The sequence below is a fragment of the Schistocerca cancellata genome, chromosome 4 (assembly GCF_023864275.1).
Source record: "Schistocerca cancellata isolate TAMUIC-IGC-003103 chromosome 4, iqSchCanc2.1, whole genome shotgun sequence".
Taxonomy (NCBI): domain Eukaryota; kingdom Metazoa; phylum Arthropoda; class Insecta; order Orthoptera; family Acrididae; genus Schistocerca; species Schistocerca cancellata.
The window spans coordinates 290,995,371-291,014,064 of record NC_064629.1 but is presented as its reverse complement, the minus strand read 5'-3'; the positions used below and the strand labels follow the sequence as shown (position 1 = coordinate 291,014,064).

General features: G+C 43.9%; 1 protein-coding gene across 1 annotated transcript in view; it reads left to right on the top strand.

The window, feature by feature from the left end:
- The window catches only part of LOC126184111 (treacle protein-like), a 302,367-nt gene that overhangs the window by 164,857 nt on the left and 118,816 nt on the right, over positions 1–18,694 (top strand). The window lies entirely within an intron of this gene.

The following is an 18,694-nucleotide window of genomic DNA, read 5'->3' as shown; positions in this document are numbered from 1 at the left end:
TGCCGGAAAGCCTCCTTGCGCCGTCGAATCTCTCTAATTTTACATTCGTGGTCTCCTCGGGAGGTATAAGTAGGGGGGAGCAATATATTCGATACCTCATCCAGAAACGCACCCTCTCGAAACCTGGACAGCAAGCTACACCGCGATGCAGAGCGCCTCTCTTACAGAGTCTGCCACTTGAGTTTGCTAAACATCCGGCGAAACGTCTCTCAGTGTTGTGTATTGTTCAGTGATTGCCATAATTGGCAGTGGAGATGATGGAGCTAGCTGCTGCGTATACCGGCCTTGTCTCCTAAGCTCTGTTGCCTCGGTTGACAACAGTTTCGGAGCTCCAGGGGTAAAATAATCTGCAGATGGAAACCTGTGTCCGAACCTGTCATCCATTGGCATCTAGCCTGTCTATGCTGCAGTTTTCTCCATCTTCTCCATGCCAATCGTGACAATCAGTCGCAATCACTGAACAATAAACAACATTGCGAAACGTTCCGCCTATGGCACGTTAGCGCACAGTCACGTTTCCTGCTGAAGGGGTGGTCAGACAGCAGGCGCAAGGGCCTGTAACTTTGGCGCTCTGTAGCGTCGTTGGATGACGTTTCCGGTCACGTAGCCACAATTTGTTCCACACGAAACCTCTACAACCCCTCGTTGTTTGCCGGTATCGTCTTGTAACACCCTACAGATCAGGAAGAGCACTGGTATATAACATTACCTTGGGAAACGGCACAAATCACTTCAACTCTTCCAACTCCAGTGGCTGATGTTTCACCACAGGCGTTGAGCACCACGGTGTGGTTCACTGTTAAAATTTGCCGTGCCGTCTCAGGCGTCTTGTCACGGTTCGCGCGGCTTCCTCCTTCGGAGGTTCGAGCCCTTCCTCCGGAATGAGTGTGTGTGTTGCCCTTAGCGTAAGTTAAAGGTAGATTAAATAGTGTGTAAGCTTAGGGACCGATGACCTCAGCAGTTTGGTTCCTAGTATCTTACAACAAATAAAAAATAACTGTTAAAATTCCGTGCTCGTACTGTCGTGGAAGTCACCCAATATATTGTTTCCTCCTACGTTAGCTCTCGAAATACCTAGCGAGGTGGGGCAGTGGTTAGCACACTGGACTCACATTCGGGAGGACGACAGTTCAAACGTACGCCCGGCCATCCTGACTAAGTTTTTCTCTGATTGCCCTAAAACGCTTCAGGCAAATGGCGAGATGATTCCGTTGAAAGGGCACGGCCGACTTCCTTCCCCATCCTTCCCTAATCTGATGGGACCGATGACATCGCTGTTTTGTCCCTTCACCCCCAAACCAACCAACCAACCAGTCTCTCGAGAAAAAAAAAAGGTGAAAGTAAAATTAGAGATATTCCTCAAGATCTTGACAATTTTAAAATCCAGAGAAGAGAAACAGCTAAGCTTTTCCGTAATAAAAAAAGAAGACAATTTCAGGATAACCTAGAACAGATTGAGGAAGACTTTAAAAGAAATAATGCTAGAGATTTCTACAAAACTTTTAGAAAACAGCTAACCAAATACCAATCCCCAAATTTATGTTTTAAAGATGAAGAGAACAAGCTAGGTTTGACAAACAAGACTAATTGTGAAATATTAGCGAAATATTTCGAGAATCTACTAAATTGTGAACCACCCAAAGATAAAATGAGTTTTGAAAACCACCGAAATACTAATACCGAGTCAAAACCTCCAGACGCTGAAGAAATAAAACACATAATACACAGTCTAAAAAACAATAAAGCCCCAGGTGAAGACTCCATAGTACCAGAAATCCTAAAAATAATGGATACCAACCTCCCACAAGTTTTGGAACATATGTTTAAGAAGATCTGGGACGAAGAAAGAATTCCTGAAGACTGGCAGTGTGCCCTGATACACCCACTACACAAAAAGGGGGATAAGATGAATGTTAATAATTATAGAGGTATCTCGCTACTACCAGTAGGATACAAAATTTTGTCAAGGAAATTACTTCAAATCGTGGAGCCAGTTCTGGATAACAAAATAGGTGAATATCAAGCAGGTTTTAGACAAGGTAGATCCTGTGTTGAACAAATATTTAACCTGAAAACACTAATTCGTTACAGAATCTCAAGAGGCCAGAGATTTGCAATAGTATTTGTAGATTTCAAAAAAGCATACGACTCGGTAGATAGAGAAACATTACTGAAAGTATTGGAAGAATTTGGGGTCGATAAGAAAACAATTCAAATTATCAAACAGACGCTAACAAACAGTAAGGCCAAAGTTAAATTTATGGGTGAAATTTCAAGGAAGTTCGAAATTAAAACAGGTGTTAGACAAGGTGATGGTTTATCCCCAATCCTCTTCAACTGCGTACTGGAAAAGATATTGAGAATATGGAAAGAAGAACTCAAAGGCACCAAGAATGACATCAGAATTGGAACAAAAAAAGAAAAAATAGAAGTGGACTGTTTAGCTTTTGCAGACGATCTGGCAATAATTACAGAAAACGAAGAAATAGCTCAGAACTACTTGGAGAAACTACAAGAAGTTTCGGCCAGAGCTGGACTGCAGATTTCATTTGAAAAAACCGTGTATATGTCTAATCATAGAAATAACAGGAAAAATCTTATTACTAAATACGGCAATATTAAGAGAGTAGAAAAATTTAAGTATTTAGGTGAAATAATTCAAGTGAATGGTTTAGACAAGAGTGCAAACCAGGCGAGAGCAAGGAAAATGGAATTTGCTTTTCAAAAAACCAAAGACATATATAACAAAAAAAACATTTCGATTCAAGCTAAATTAAGACAACATAAAACTGTCATTAGACCAGAATGCCTGTATGCATCGGAGTGCCTAACTCTTAACAAAAAGGGGGAAATAGAAAACATGGAAAAGAAAGAAAGGAAAATTTTGAGAAAAATATTAGGACCGAGAAAGGTTGGAGAAGAGTACAAGCTAAAGAGTAATAAGGAAATATACAAAACTATTGAGAAAGTGAGTGAGGCAATGCGTAAACGCAGACTAACGTTTTATGGTCACCTGTCGAGGATGGATGGAAACAGACTAACAAGAAAAGTGTTTGAACATAGTAACAGGAACGAAAAAACCAACAATAAATGGATACAGATGGTGAAAAAGGATTTGGCCTATTTTAATGTCACCCGTGAGTCAATCAGGGACAGGGAAAAGTTTAGACAAATAGTGAACGAAATTAAGTGTTTTCCAGAAGAAACGAAACTAAAGAATAATAACAGGAAATGGTCGGAAGAGCGGAGGAGGAACCACTCGAAAATGATGAGGAAATATTGGGAAGAGAGAAAAAAAGATCAAAAAGCCGGGCAAGTGAATTGTTGAACATGGTCAAAAGATGGCCGAAATCGAAAGAAGAAGAAGAAGAAGAGATATTCGAGCTCACATAGAATCTCACCGACAGTCGTTCTTCCCGCGCGACAATTGCGCGACTTGGATAACAATGGCGCGGGGGAGAGGGGGGGGGGCTACAGTAGTACACAAAGAACCCTCCGCTGCACATCGTAATGTGGATTATGGAGTTTACGTGTAGAAAGTGAGGCCGATGACCCGCATTAAGTGTGTTTTGTAAGTGTAGCAGTGCATGAAATTTATCCGGGCGCTCCAAGAAATGTTTCCTGGCCGGTTAGGAGATACACGTCGCATAGTACGAGTATGTGTCGTGCGCTGAGAGCGCTTGGATTATGACGACGCGGAGTGCGCCTTCGAGCGTCGGATATGGACGAGGCGCTAGGAACATTCCAGTTCTCTTCGGCTCTAAGGTAGTGGCGTTGTGTCAACCAGTCTTAATGTACGTTTCGCGTAATCTACAGGGTGTTCGGAAATTCCCGTTACAAACTTCTAGGACTTACAGAGGGGAGTCAGTACATAATATTTTGAATAGGAACTTACGTCTGGAAACGTCATCCAGCGACGCTACAGAGCATTGAAGTTATAGGCGCCGGCGCTTGTAAATGTATGTATATACAGGGTGATAGCGTGATGATGTTACAAACTTTCTAGGATAATAGAGAAGGATAAATGTATCAATTTGAAGCAAGGATCAAAAATGGTTTAAATGGCTCTGAGCACTATGGGACTTAACTTCTGAGGTCATCAGTCCCCTAGAACTTAGAACTACTTAAACCTAACTAACCTAAGTACATCACACACATCCATGCCCGAGGCAGGATTCGAACCTGCGACCGTAGCGGTCGCGCTGTTCCTGACTGTAGCGCCTAGAACCGCTCGGCCACTCCGGCCATGCGGTTACAGCGTGATTACCTGTAAATACCACATTAATGCAATAAATGCTCAAAATGATGTCCGTCAACCTCAATGCATTTGGCAATACGTGTAACGACATTCCTCTCAACAGCGAGTAGTTCGCCTTCCGTAATGTTGGCACATACATTGACAATGCGCTGTCGCATGTTGTCAGGCGTTGTCGGTGGATCACGATAGCAAATATCCTTCAACTTTCCCCACAGAAATAAATCCGGGGACGTCAGATCTGGTGAAAGTGCGGGCCATGGTATGGTGCTTCCACGAACAATCCACCTGTCATGAAATATGCTATTCAATACCGCTTCAACCGCACGCGAGCTATGTGCCGGACATCCATCATTTTGGAAGTACATCGCCATTCTGTCATGCAGTGAAACATCTTGTAGTAACATCGGTAGAACATTACGTAGGAAATCAGCATACATTGCACCATTTAGATTGCCATCGATAAAATGGGGGCCAATTATCCTTCCTCCCATAATGTCGCACCGTAAATTAACCCGCCAAGGTCGCTGATGTTCCACTTGTCGCAGCCATCGTGGATTTTCCGTTGCCCAATAGTGCATATTATGCCGATTTACGTTACCGCTGTTGGTGAATGACGCTTCGTCGCTAAATAGAACGCGTACAAAAAAATTGTCATCGTTCCGTAGTTTTTCTTGTGCCCAGTGGCAGAGTTGTACACGACGTTCAAAGTCTTCGCCATGCAATTCCTGGTGCATAGAAATATGGTACGGGTGCCATCGATGTTGATGTAGCATTCTCAACACCGACGTTTTTGATTCCCGATTCTCGCGCAGGTTGTCTAACACTTCCTGTTTCCTTAAATTACGTAACTATCCGGCGAACGGTCCGGACACTTCGATGATGTCGTCCAGGATACCGAGCAGCATACATAGCACACGCCCGTTTTGCATTTTGATCACAATAGCCATACATTAACACGATATCGACCTTTTCCGTAATTGGTAAACGGTCCATTTTAACACAGGTAATGTATAACGAAGCAAATACCGTCCGCACTGGCGGAATGTTGCGTGATACCACGTACTTATACGTTTGTGAGTATTACAGCGCCGTCTATCACAAAGCGAAAAAAGTGTACCAAGTACAACATTTATAATTCTTTACGTACTACACGAATATGTAATAAAAGGTGGGGGGTTCCTATGTAAAAAAAAAAAAACCACACACAGTTGATATGCGTTTGACCTATGGCAGCGTCATCTAGCGGACCAACCACAGCGCCATTTGGTATCCCCCTTCAAGCTAGATGAGTTTCATTCTTTGTAGTTTTTTCATTTGATGCTTATTTCGTGAGCTATTTGGCCCGGTCACTATCAGTGGACCATCCTGTATATAACTAAGCAGCACCCAACGACGGTACGTAAAGTATTATCCCGTCGCAGCCAGCTCTAATGGCAGATTGTCCGGCGCCGCCGCGTCTATCAACAGGTTGGGTGGCGGTGCAACAGGCGAGGTGTACACCTGACGGTCAGTGGACGACTGTGGCGCATTAGGCGTCCTCAGCCCTAGGCTCTGACACCCCCGCAAAAAAAAAAGCGTTACTGCTAGCCTCCCACCCACTGGTTTTCGTCTACAACAACTCAGCAGTTCCCTGCAGGTTCGCGTGTAAACTGTTACGTCGTAGGCATCCCGCTACACGAGTGCCAATAGTAGCTGCGTGAGCACTGCAAAAATCAGACGCTGTTGCGCATCACCGATGGCGGCGTCCGAGGATTTCCGTCAGCAGGACGTTCGTATCTGTAAGGACACCCACATTGACGAGCCGCCCTAAAGAATTAGTCGAAAGAGTGATCTGCAAGCAACTTTTTTCGAAAATGAAGTATATTTCCTAAGGGCACTTCCAGTAAATCTCATCCTGGCATCTGCTTTTCCCACATCTCGTTTAATGCTGTGTTTCCGTTTTAGGTCGCTCTGGACGGTTACTCCTAGGTATTTTACGGTTGCCACTGTTTCTATTAATTTGCAGCGAATCGTATAAACGAACATTAATGGATCTTTCCATCTGTTTTTACAAAGTACCTTACATTTATTTGCTTTGAGGGTCATCTGCTAGGCCCTGTAGCAATCGTCGGCCCTCTGGAAGTCTTCTTGCATTTCACTACAGTTTTCTGGCGTTGCAACTTCAATATTTGTTCATATAGACATTTTTTTCTTCTCTTGATTGCGGGAACTCATATACATCCTGTAGAAGCATTCAACGTGTTAAGGTCGTGATGAAAATCCTTGTCGAATAGCGGGTGATATTTTGTGTAAAACCGCGACCGATATTTCCGCCCGCGCCCGGGTTCCCGGGTTCGATTTCCGGCGGGGTCAGGGATTTTCTCTGCCTCGTGATGACTGGGTGTTGTGTGATGTCCTTAGGTTAGTTAGGTTTAAGTAGTTCTAAGTTCTAGGGGACTGATGACCATAGATGTTAAGTCCCATAGTGCTCAGAGCCATTTGAACCATTTTTTTATATATATTTCCGCAGTTGGTATCCAATGTCCACAAGTTACTTCGATTCTAATGTGATGTGCAGGCGATGCCAGAACCTAAGACTGCAACGTCATCTGCGGACAGTCTTATGGTTCTTTCGACAATATCTACGAAATTATTTACACAAATTATATTGTAAACAGTATTTTACATCTGTCGGTTTCATCCTGGTTGAACAGTATGTTGTTTGGATGTGTTACGATGTCGTGAACCCTGTCACAGGGGTCATCCGGTACTGGGTAACCTCTTGCCTTGTTCTTCAGCGACAGTTGGGAGTCGTACGAAATGCATTCTGACAAATAAGGAACGTGGGGTCTATCTCATTGATGAACAGGGCGAACCGAGTTTCACAAGATATTATCTTTTGCAGATTCAGTACTGATTCCTACAGAGAAGATTTTCGTTCTCCAAGAAGATCTTAAGGCATGAGCGTAACATCTGTTACGAAATTTTACAACAATTTGACCTCAAGTAGTGGCCAGACGATGCCATTTTCTGTTCAGCTTTGCATGTGCTTCAAATATTTAACATCTCAAGAAAGCATGCGCAAATATTTGGGATCTAGGACGTGCGATATAACGCATTGCCTGCTTGATTTGGTGCGAATCTGTAGAGCTGCTGGGCAGACCATGCGCAGCCGGTGCCCCTGTGTATGTCGTTATGTACTGTTTTCTGGTTATCCTTTAAGCCGATTTATGTGCAGTGAAGTCTGTTGATTCCAGAGAAATCACGCTGAAATTTGTAGATGATTAGAGACCAAGAGAAGTCATAAGGAACTCAGCTTCGAAATATTAATGAATAAAAAATAAGATACGATGCCCTGAGCGCCAGATATGGGCTTGACTTGGTGGCACCTAAAAAGTTTCCAGTCATGTTACTGTAAAGAATAACATAAGTATCGGTGTAGGAAAACAAAAGAAGCAGCCTACGAATTTATGAAAAGTGGAAGTGGAAACTGTGGACGGATGTTATCGTTTTGACGACCTAACAGCCCAAAGTTGAGAAGCCTGACATCGCATCAAATGAAAAAGGTGGTACAGATAGAGCTCCTCAACAAACTACTAGAAGTAGACAGAACATCCAAAAAATAAAGAATTGGAAAACACCTCTGTTGAGGTGGATTCAGGGGTCTATGTCATTTCCGAATTTGTCGATTCCAAGGATGTTTATATATGATATGAAGTCCCATGCTTCTTGACAGAGCGTAGGGGAACGATGCGGGAGACCCGCACGGCCGTATTAGACAAGGTCCTAATGGATGTGGTTTGCCGTTGCCTTCCTCTGACCGTAATGCGGATGAATGATGATGATGAAGACGACACAAAAGCACCCAGTCATCTCGGAGCAGGTGAAAATCCGTGATCCCGCAGGGAATCGAACCCGGCGAGAACGCTACCGCGAGACCACGAGCGGCGGACATGTTTATATGTAATCTATTTTTACACAAGTTATGTAACAATTGCTCAAACTGGTATGTGAGTCAGCGGTTTCCAGATAACGGACTGTTATTACCAGCCTAATCGCTGCAGAAATTACATTGGGCGTTAACAGTATCTTGTAAAGAAATACAAATTCTCAGTTTCCCAGTGAGAAAATCAAACTTTTGCTGCGATATTCTTCAGAAATTACCTCAGTTATTTAGATATTGGGTTAACCCATAGCCGCCTTGATGTTTTATTTTTCTGTCGCCTTTCCTCATAATAAACAGAGCACAAAATGCCGAGCGAAGGAGTGAATGCGTAGGTGACTTCTTGAACGATGAGGCAACATGTGGACACGAGACCGTACATGCGTACAGAACATTTCCACTATTATTTCGTATGTGCTTGCGCCGTAGATAGATGCACTGTGTGGACATAACATTTAGAAATATAGGCCTATAATAATATTCATTTGTCCGGCGGTTCTTGTTGAAAAGTTGTTAATTAATTAAAAAACGTTCAGAAGTATAGGCCTATAATATTATTCATTTGTCGACGGCTCTTCTTGAAAGGTTGGTAATTAATTAAAAGCATTTAGAGTCTTTTGGCGATGATACCATAGAGGTGCGATGGGTAGCTGTATGACAGTGGTCAAATACCAGTTTGATTACTTTTTTTCTGCCCTTTCCCTGCAGATATGAAACAACTTTACCCGACTGGCGTCTGTCGCAGAGCGGAGAAAATACACGGTTCTGTGACTAGTGCACTGTGTTGCTGAACAAACTGGCTGGCGGCTATTGGACGAAAACGCGCAAACGAGTTGATGCGGCTTTTATGAGGAGCGCTGTCACTGGCAGCTGCTGGCCGGCCCTTTATGGCGGCCATTCGATTTGACCTCAGACAGTGCTTTAATTAATCGCGAGAGCCCGCTGACATAATGACGCTTTATGTGCCGTGAAAGCCCGCCACCTCAGCTGTTGCGGTCGCGTGAATATCTGGCGCTCAATCACAATAGCACACAGCACCTAGTTCACAAATTAATTATACGTAATAATAACAGTTAAACTGATCGCGATTTCGAAACACGTATTGCGTATGGCATAGCCCCTCAGAAACTTTCTTTATGCAGAGTTGCCATTGTGGTGTTTCATGAAAACGCTTTTCTGTTGATGGTTACAATGTCTGTGTTTATACAGTATCTGTATCTTCACGTTACAGTGTCCTTAGCTGTGGTAATTATTATGAACTGGACTCGCACTTTGTGAATCTGGGTGGACGTCAGCTGTTTGTGACAAATGAAAATTTGTGCCGGACTGAGACTAGAACCAATATTTCCCGCTTATCGCGAGCTCCCCTTAACAGCTTCGGATATCCGAGCTCGCTTCCATTATCGACACAAACTTCCACATGTCACGTAGTCCGCAACCCTTAGCTCGCACATTTCGTGATTTCCGCACAGGGAGAGACAAATACTTTATTTTAGCCCGTCGAGCATGCATGCATGCATAACTAAACGGCAATGGTAATGTGAAGATACAGGTACTATATAAACACAAACTTTGTAGCCATCAGTGATGTATCCGTGCCTCGACGGGCTACAATGACGATAAAAATACACTACTGGCCATTAAAATTGCTACACCACGAAGATGACGTGATACAGATGCGAAATTTAACCAACAAGAAGAAGATGCTGTGATATGCAAATGATTGGCTTTTCAGAGCATTCACACAAGGTTGGTGCCGGTGGCGACACCTACAACGCGCTGACATGAGGAAAGTTTCCAACCTATTTCTCATACACAAACAGCAGTTGACCGGCTTTGACTGGTGAAACGTTGTTGTGATGCCTCGTGAAAGGAGGAGAAATGCGTACCATCACGTTTCCGACTTTGATAAAGGTCGGATTGTAGCCTATCGCGATTGCGGTTTATCGTATCGAGACACTGCTGCTCGCGTTGGTCGAGATTCTATGACTGTTAGTAGAATATGGAATCGGTGGGTTCAGGAGGGTAATACGGAACGACGTGCTGGATCCCAACGGCCTCGTATCACTAGCAGTCGAGATGACAGGCATCTTATCCGCATGGCTGTAACGGATCGTGCAGCCACGTCTCGATCCATGAGCCAACAAATGGGGACGTTTGCAAGACAACAACCATCTGCACGAACAGTTAGACGACGTTTGCAGCAGTATGGACTATCAGATCGGAGACCATGGCTGCGGTTACCCATGACGCTGCATCACAGGCAGGAGCGCCTGCGATGGTGAACTCAACGACGAACGTGGGTGCACGAATGGCAAAACGTCATTTTTTCTGATGAATCCAGGTTCTGTTTACACCATCATAATGGTCGCATCCGTGTTTGGCGACATCGCGGTGAACGCACATTGGAAGCGTGTATTCGTCATCGCCATACTAGCGTATCACCTGGCGTGATGGTATGGGGTGCCATTGGTTACACACCTCGGTCACCTCTTGTTCGCATTGACGGCACTTCGAACACTGGACGTTATATTTCAGATGTGTCACGACCCGTGGCTCTACCCTTCATTCGATCCCTGCGAATCCCTACATTTCAGCAGAATAATGCACGACCTCATGTTGCAGGTCCTGTACGGGCCTTTCTGGATACAGAAAATGTTCGACTGCTGCCCTGGCCAGCACATTCTCCAGATCTCTCCCCAATTGAAAACGTCTGGTCAATAGTGGCCGATCAACTGGCTCATCACAATACGCCAGTCACTACTCTTGATGAACTGTGATATCGTGTTGAAGTTACATGGGCAGCTGTACCTGTACACGCCATACAAGCTCTGTTTGACACAATGCCCAGGCGTATCAAGGCCGTTATTACGGCCAGAGGTGGTTGTTCTGGGTACTGATTTCTCAGGATCTATGCACTCAAATTGCGAGAAAATGTAAACACATGTCAGTCCTAGTATAATATATTTGTCCAGTGAATACCCGTTTATTGTCTGCATTTCTTCTTGGTGTAGTAATTTTAATGGCCAGTAGTGTAGGTCGCTTGGGATGATTACTGCTAGATATTTTACAGTAGTTCTTGCTTCCCTCATTTGTCGCCAATAATGGAATCTAATAGTTTTCTCCGCCTATTTATGGACAGTACGTCACATTTAATTACCCTCAGAATCAACTGGCAGTCGCTGCACCAATAATCTATACTCTGCAACACTTCGTGCAGTTCGGTACAGTCTTCTCGAGTTGTTATTTTGCTACAAACTATTGCATCGCCTGCAAGCAGCTCCATCGAGCGTGCAATGCTTTCCGCTAGATGACTTACATGTACTGTAAACAGTAATGACTGTATCATACTTCCTTGGGAGTACTCTTGAAAACAGCTTTATATCTGCCGATTTATTCGGTTTAGAACGACGTGTTGAGTTCTGCTATATCTGCACGGAAGTCCTGAATGCAAATACCAAATCAGGTCAGATCCTCGGTAAGCTCGTATTTTGTCACGAAACGACAGTGCGGAAACCCCTCCAGTACAACAGCTAATTTCGTCAATTCCATCGCTACATGCCTCTATAAAATTATCATCAGATCGCTTACAAACTGGTTATTTATATATATCTATCTCTCCATCAGTCACTCACACACGCACACGCACACGCACACACACACACACACACACACACACACACACACACACACACACACGCGCGCGCGGGCGCGCGTGCTGTCTGGCATGAGGCGAGCGACTGTCGTGAGCGGGGATAACATTAAAAAGCGGACGAAATGAAGTAACTTTGAGCGGCGTTTATATAATTGTGAGTTACGTAAATTGTTGATGTATGTGCCGAGAATGACTGGGCGGCTGGGTGAAAGCTGTAGTCGGACTACAATCTGGGGCCCGTGGTCATCGGGGCACCGTACCCTTCACCAGCCGTTAGCACGCACTTCACTTCCCCAGTTTCTCTGCACTCCGCCAAGCGCCTTCATTGTGACGGACGTCTGTAAAATCTGCAGTTTCGCTCATCTGTCGGCAGTTTCTCCTTATCGAGACAACCTGTCTCGAGGGAAAAGAACGCAGTATAAACAGTTTACTATATGATCCTTTTAACTACCATCTTCAAATAGTTTAGAATATATATATATATTCATATATATATATATATATATATATATATATATATATATATATATATGCGTAATAATAAATATTTCGTGGCTAATAAAAAAATTGTGCCAGATTACGACTCAGTAGTCGGTTTGACTGCGTTTCGCGAACAGTTTTCATAATCAGTAGGCTGTCTGGGCATGCTACTAGGTAATAATAAATACTTCGTGGCTAACAAAAAAAATTGTGCCACATTGCGACTCAGAAGTCGGTCTGACTGCTTTTCGCGAACAGGTTTCGTAATCAGTAGGCTATCTGAGCATGCTACCAGGCCTCCAATCTAACTTGATTTGTCAATTATGTTTCCACCTATGATTTCCGAACACTGATACAGGAGGTTTGTGGTGGTTCACGTAGCTCACCCACCACTTCACTCTATAAAGTGAAACCCAAAGAAGGTGATGAGTGAAGTCCAAAGAAGGTGATGCCGTACCGTGTAGCCTTGGTAACATCTGGCTCAAAAAATCTGAGCACTATGGGACTTAACATCTATGGTCATCAGTCCCCTAGAACTTAGAACTACTTAAACCTAACTAACCTAAGGACAGCACAGAACACCCAGTCATCACGAGGCAGAGAAAATCCCTGACCCCGCCGGGAATCGAACCCCGTAACCCGGGCGTGGGAAGCGAGAACGCTACCGCAATACCACGAGCTGCGGACATCTGGCTCATCGTACTTGTAGGCACGAATCAAACAGTTAATTTCAACATTGATTAAGCACAGCTTGTCATTGGAATGAAGGTGAAAGGGAAGGGCCCTACCACAGTCATAACAGTGCTAAGAGCCCAAATTTGACTCATTAATTGAAATGTATTCTGCGTTTAAGATTTACATACAAACAGGAAAACTAATATTAAGCACTGGAATCGGGAGGAAAGAGTGTACTAGTATAGACTGTCAGGTTTCACATGTGATCAAGCATTAATTACGAATAAGTTTTACAGAATGGTATCAGGAAGCCGCTATAAGGTGACGACGAGTGATGAAGAGAAATCCTGGGGGGACATAATTAAAGTGCAGCCACCCACAGAGATCGATTGTGGGCTGATATTATCGTATGGCAGCGAAACTGGTTACATGTTCTAATGCGTTAATGCAGAATCGATTTACGCTGAAAAGAAAGGGTCCAATTTTGGCCACCAGGTGCAAATTTGGCGTCCTTAATGCAAGAAAGACGAGAAATATTTCCGTATGTAATGGATTAGGAACGGGAAGCAGGCAGAAAAGATCAAACAAATGAGAAAGAAATAATGTTGATTTTATTATTAATCGCAGCCTACACAATTTGTTCCATATGAGCAATTGGAGACGTCGACGAGATACGTACAGCGCCAGTTTCACACCTTGGTGGTCGAAATTGGAACTAATTTTTGTCAGCGTAAATCGACGCCGCTTTAACGCATTAGAATATCTACCAAGTTTAGCTGCCATACGGTAATTACTGCCAATACTGGAACTCTGTGAGTAGCTGCACTATAATTCTATCCACGTATTAGTAATGAGGAGCAACAGCAGAGCGTGATGGCGTGTTGCCTTGCCCGTAGGCCGTAGCATTTCGCCATGTCAATCAGAGAGCGACCGGCATTTGTCTTCCGATCGCGTGAATCACGTAGATCATCTACGTCTCGCTAACAGTAAATGTCATGGCTGACTAACCAAGCTGGGCCCTAGTGAAAAACTCGCTCCCTGCAAGAAAGCAACAGACTGTCATGGTAGGCAATGTTTTCTATTGCCACCCTAAACAGCCGTTCCAACAAAAAGCTCTGTCCGTCGTACAAGCGAGTTCTGAGTGAACTCTGCAGATCGGTTAGGTTGCCAATACCTGGCTGGTGCTAACCGCCAACTATCTCACAGGAAGGTATCCCTGCGCTCCTGGCGTCCTTCTTCAAACCATGGAAAATCTCTAACGGTTACCGCCATCTTGGTGACTACCAAGAATTACTGTTTGAAAGGCGTTGCTTTCAAATTAACCTGACCCAAAAACATCCTTATAAGGAAATAATGATAATACGTAGTTTACGTCTCACTTTCGTCTGGCAAACAGACAGAAAATCTGGAGGCAAAGTTTTTTATTGTAATTTACATCGTAATTCCCTAACCAACTGAATGTAGTATCACAGGTGCTCCGACTGGGTACGTGGGAATTGCACCATTTGGGGAAAGGTATCTTATCCTGCCACAAAAGATGTGTATCAAATGAATTAGATTTTCTGAAATTAAGTGTTTGGATGTGATTCGCACCATCCAGTCGTTTCATTTCAAGAATGGAATTGGTTTGGCCGCACACACGAAGTGTTTCCATGATGAGCACACAAACTTACGGGCGTAGTGCCGAATGACAAAATATAATAATTTGAGGAAAGGAACCCTGGTCCAAAAACGACTGATTCGAAACTTACAAATCCAAATGTGTTCGGAGTCAGCTCTGCTAGCTGAATACTAGAATCTCCGATCGTTCCAGATTGATTGTCCTGCTCTACAAAGGAGTGTACGCTGTTTTCAGACTTTGATTGGACCTTCCTGGCAGATGTAAACTATGTGCCGAGCCGGGTCTCGAATCTGGCAGCGCACACTCCGCTGCAGAGTGAAAATTCGTTCTGGAAACATTCCCCTAGGATGTGGCTAAGCCATTTGTCCGCAGTATCCGTTTTACTGGCGGAGGTGAGTAGTGGCTCGAAAGGCAAAGGCCCAAGGTTAGAGTCACGACCTCTACACATTTTTAATCTGTCAGGAAGTCCCTTCGAAGTTTCGGAACAGCACACACGCCGCTGCAGAGTAAAAAATTCATTTGTATTTACTGGAAGACAAATTGCGATGCTCTTGGAATGAAATGCTTGTAAAATGTGTATGCACTTATACGATTGTACATGTTGGTGGGGCACATACTTAACTGCGGTGTCAGCAACCAGCAGCAAAGTTCACAAACACATTACCAGTTGTGCAACGTAATCTTCTATACCCCCGTCAGTCCAAAAAGCTCCGAGACTGGGTTAATAAAAATAAAGAAACATGAATGCTTCTACTTACTTCCCTGCCGGCCGGAGTGGCCGAGCGGTTCTAGGCGCTTCAGTCTGGAACCGCGCGACTTCTACAGTCGCAGGTTCGAATCCTGCCTCGGGCATGGATGTGTGTCATGTCCTTAGGTTAGTTAGGTTTAAGTAATTCTAAGTTCTAGGGGACTGGACGACCTCCCATAACGCTCAGAGCCATTTGAACCATTTTTTTGAAAATGAAAAGACAATCAACAGTATATTAAAAGAACTTAGTACATGATGTGAGGGACATGGAATGAAGAATATTTTTAATGTCCGTGCCTGTTGAAAGTGTGAAATGGAATGAATGAGAAAGAAGGTGGTAGTGTCCATGGACAACAAGCCATATGAACTCCATGGGACGGGTAGTGCTGATTTGTTGAAATACTTTGCTCCTGAATTTGGTGTTGGAACTTCGGTGATGTCAGATTGGAAGAATAACCGGATAAAATTGAAGACTTTTGTTCCGTTATGATGACAAAAGACAGTTTAGAGAGTCGCGGGACAACCAAAAAAACAAATTACGAATCTCTAAATGACGTACATTTCACGTTTTTTAGTGCGAAGGGAGATGTATCGTCTGACATACCGAGGCAACAACGCAGCTGAATAAAAAATGATTTACTTTGGATGCCAGATGGAAATAAACAGCATAGGAATATGGCTCAAAAGAACGTATTGTTCAGTTCAAGGTATAACATTCACTGTGCTACTTTTTTTTCAATATCTGATAAAAATTTGCGCGGAAATAGTGTATAGTGTGTTTGGACGAGACGGAATACATAATGAGCGCGTATTGCATTTTACTCAAGTCATCTTAATTTTTTTTTAATTCCCGAGTTTTCGATAACGTGGACGATGTGCGATCCCATCTAGTCCGGATAAATGAGATTCTTTTGCTCTCCTTCAGCAGTATCCTGCAGTGCTACCCCGCTAGTGCCCTTAGTTTTTATGGCACGGGCGAGTTTTGCCGAAGGCATGTTGGCGAACGGCGACACGGCTCCTCCCACGGCTTGTGGAACTCCCTCGCTGCCAGGGCCCATCACGTCTGCTCCAGCGAAGTTCTGACTCTCCTTTAATTATGTAGGCCGCCTGCGCTCCGCGCAGGAGGGTCGCCGTCTTTCCCAGGCGCGTACACACTCTCGATAGAAATAAACTCTCCGCAGCTGGTAATACGTGTAATAAACTCTACTTTTCAGGATACATTATTTCTGGGTGTTTCTGCTTTCACAAGAAGCGGTTCATTGAAACTGGCAGAGAAAACGATCACGGTATATTCTGTAAAACCGCTGGGTAGGCGAAATTCGACGATGGACCTTGCCTTCGTAGACAGTGCAAGGTTCCTGGTTCGAGTCCGTGTCCAGCACGCAGTTTTATTCTGCCTGACCCCCCTCCCCCCTCCACACACACACACACACACACACACACACACACACACACACATTGCTGCGGCCGGCCGCAGGTTCGAATCCTGCCTCGGGCATGCATGTGTGTGATGTCCTTAGGTTAGTTAGGTTTAAGTACGAGGGTAATCCCAAAAGTAAGGTCTCCTATTTTTGTTAAAGTACTTAGACCTGTTTTTTTCTACAATAGTTTACATCAGTTTACAGCTTGAACATTTTGCATTTTTCGACATAATCACCGTTTCTGTCGATGCACTTTTGTAGACGCTGTGGCAGTTTTTCTATGCCCATGTCATACCACCTCGCCGCCATGCTGCTCAGAAAGGTATGAACCTCTTCTTTCACCTCGTCGTCGGAGCTGAATAGCATTCCGGCCAAATATTCTTTTAACCTAGGGAACAGGTGATAGTCACTGGGCGCGAGGTCAGGACTATAGGGTGGGTGGGTGATCATGTTCCACTGAAACTGTTGCAGGAGAGCAACGGTTTGCCGAGCGATGTGTAGGCGAGCGTTATGATGGAGAATGTGTAAGCCTATGCTCAACATTCCTCTTCTCCGGTTCTGAATTGCCCGTTTAAGTTTTTGCAGAGTCTCATATTACCTGTCAGCGTTAAGTGTGGCCCCAGCGATTCAGCTCCGTCGAAGAGGTGAAAGCAGAGGTTCATAACTTTCTGAACAGCATGGCGGCGAGCTGGTATGACATGGGCATACAAAAACTGCCACAGCGTCTACAAAAATGCATCGACAGAAATGGCGATTATGTCCAAAAATACCTAAATGTTCAAGCTGTAAACTGATGTAAACGATTGTAGAAATAAACAGGACTATGTACTTATAAAAAATTGGAGATCTTACTTTTGGGATTACCCTCGTAGTTTTACGGCTAGGGGACTGATGACCTCAGATGTTAAGTCCCATAATTCTTAAAGCCATTTGAACCATTTGAACACTGCTGCGGAGTGAAACAGTCATTGTGGATACGTAACTGTTGCTGAAAGAGAAAATATCAAGAAATCCTAAAACAGAATTAAGCTACGTAACAACTGGTAAAACGGTAGTAGCGAGGTAAGTAGACGTATTTGCAGGTGAACACAGGAATTACACACAGCGTATAGAGAAAGAGGGCAGAATAAGAACAAGTCTGTGATGCGAGTCGCCCAGTGGCTAAAGAACTAGAGTAGACAATGGATTGAGTAGTTTCAAGACGGATCCTATAGCAGAACAAAATCGTGATAAGTTTAAATGTATTAGTTACAGAAGGAAATGGTTTTTCTTAATAATCGACTACGGATGGTGTAGTACAGGGTGATTATAATTGATATTTCGCTAGTTGAGCAGTGCAGAAGGAAAACTACCGTATGGATATCCATCGACATGCATGTGACAGCGTGCGTACCTACTATGTTCCAACACGTCGCACATAGAAACGGGATTTTCCGGTGTTCATACTTCGGATTCTATTGGTGATAAAAAGGTAGGGTCAAGTGTTTTGGATAGCCCTTGGGCAAGGGCCCATTTGTATATCCAACAGAAGCATCATCTTAGTGTCCGTATCCTACAGTACAGGGTCAAAGTATGAATATTACACACTTCCTCTTGTTTAGACAAATGGAGCAAATCGGTTAGTTCTTTTTGCAGTTGTTGTAGTCTATAGTGGACTTGATAGGACTTATGGAGGCACCATTAGGTCATAGGCGGTTCCTCAGAAAACCCCACAAAAAGGGTTTTGTACTATATTTTCGCCGTCACCAGCGGACCAAAGCCCAACCGAGTATTCCAAGACGGTTATGTACAGGAAATGGCCAAAACGTTTACGATATATTCCAGAGATCACGGTCTGGAACGAACTTGAAAATTTTATTGATATCTTTATTGGTTTCCAAGATACAGAGGTTCACATTTACCCTCCTTCTCCAC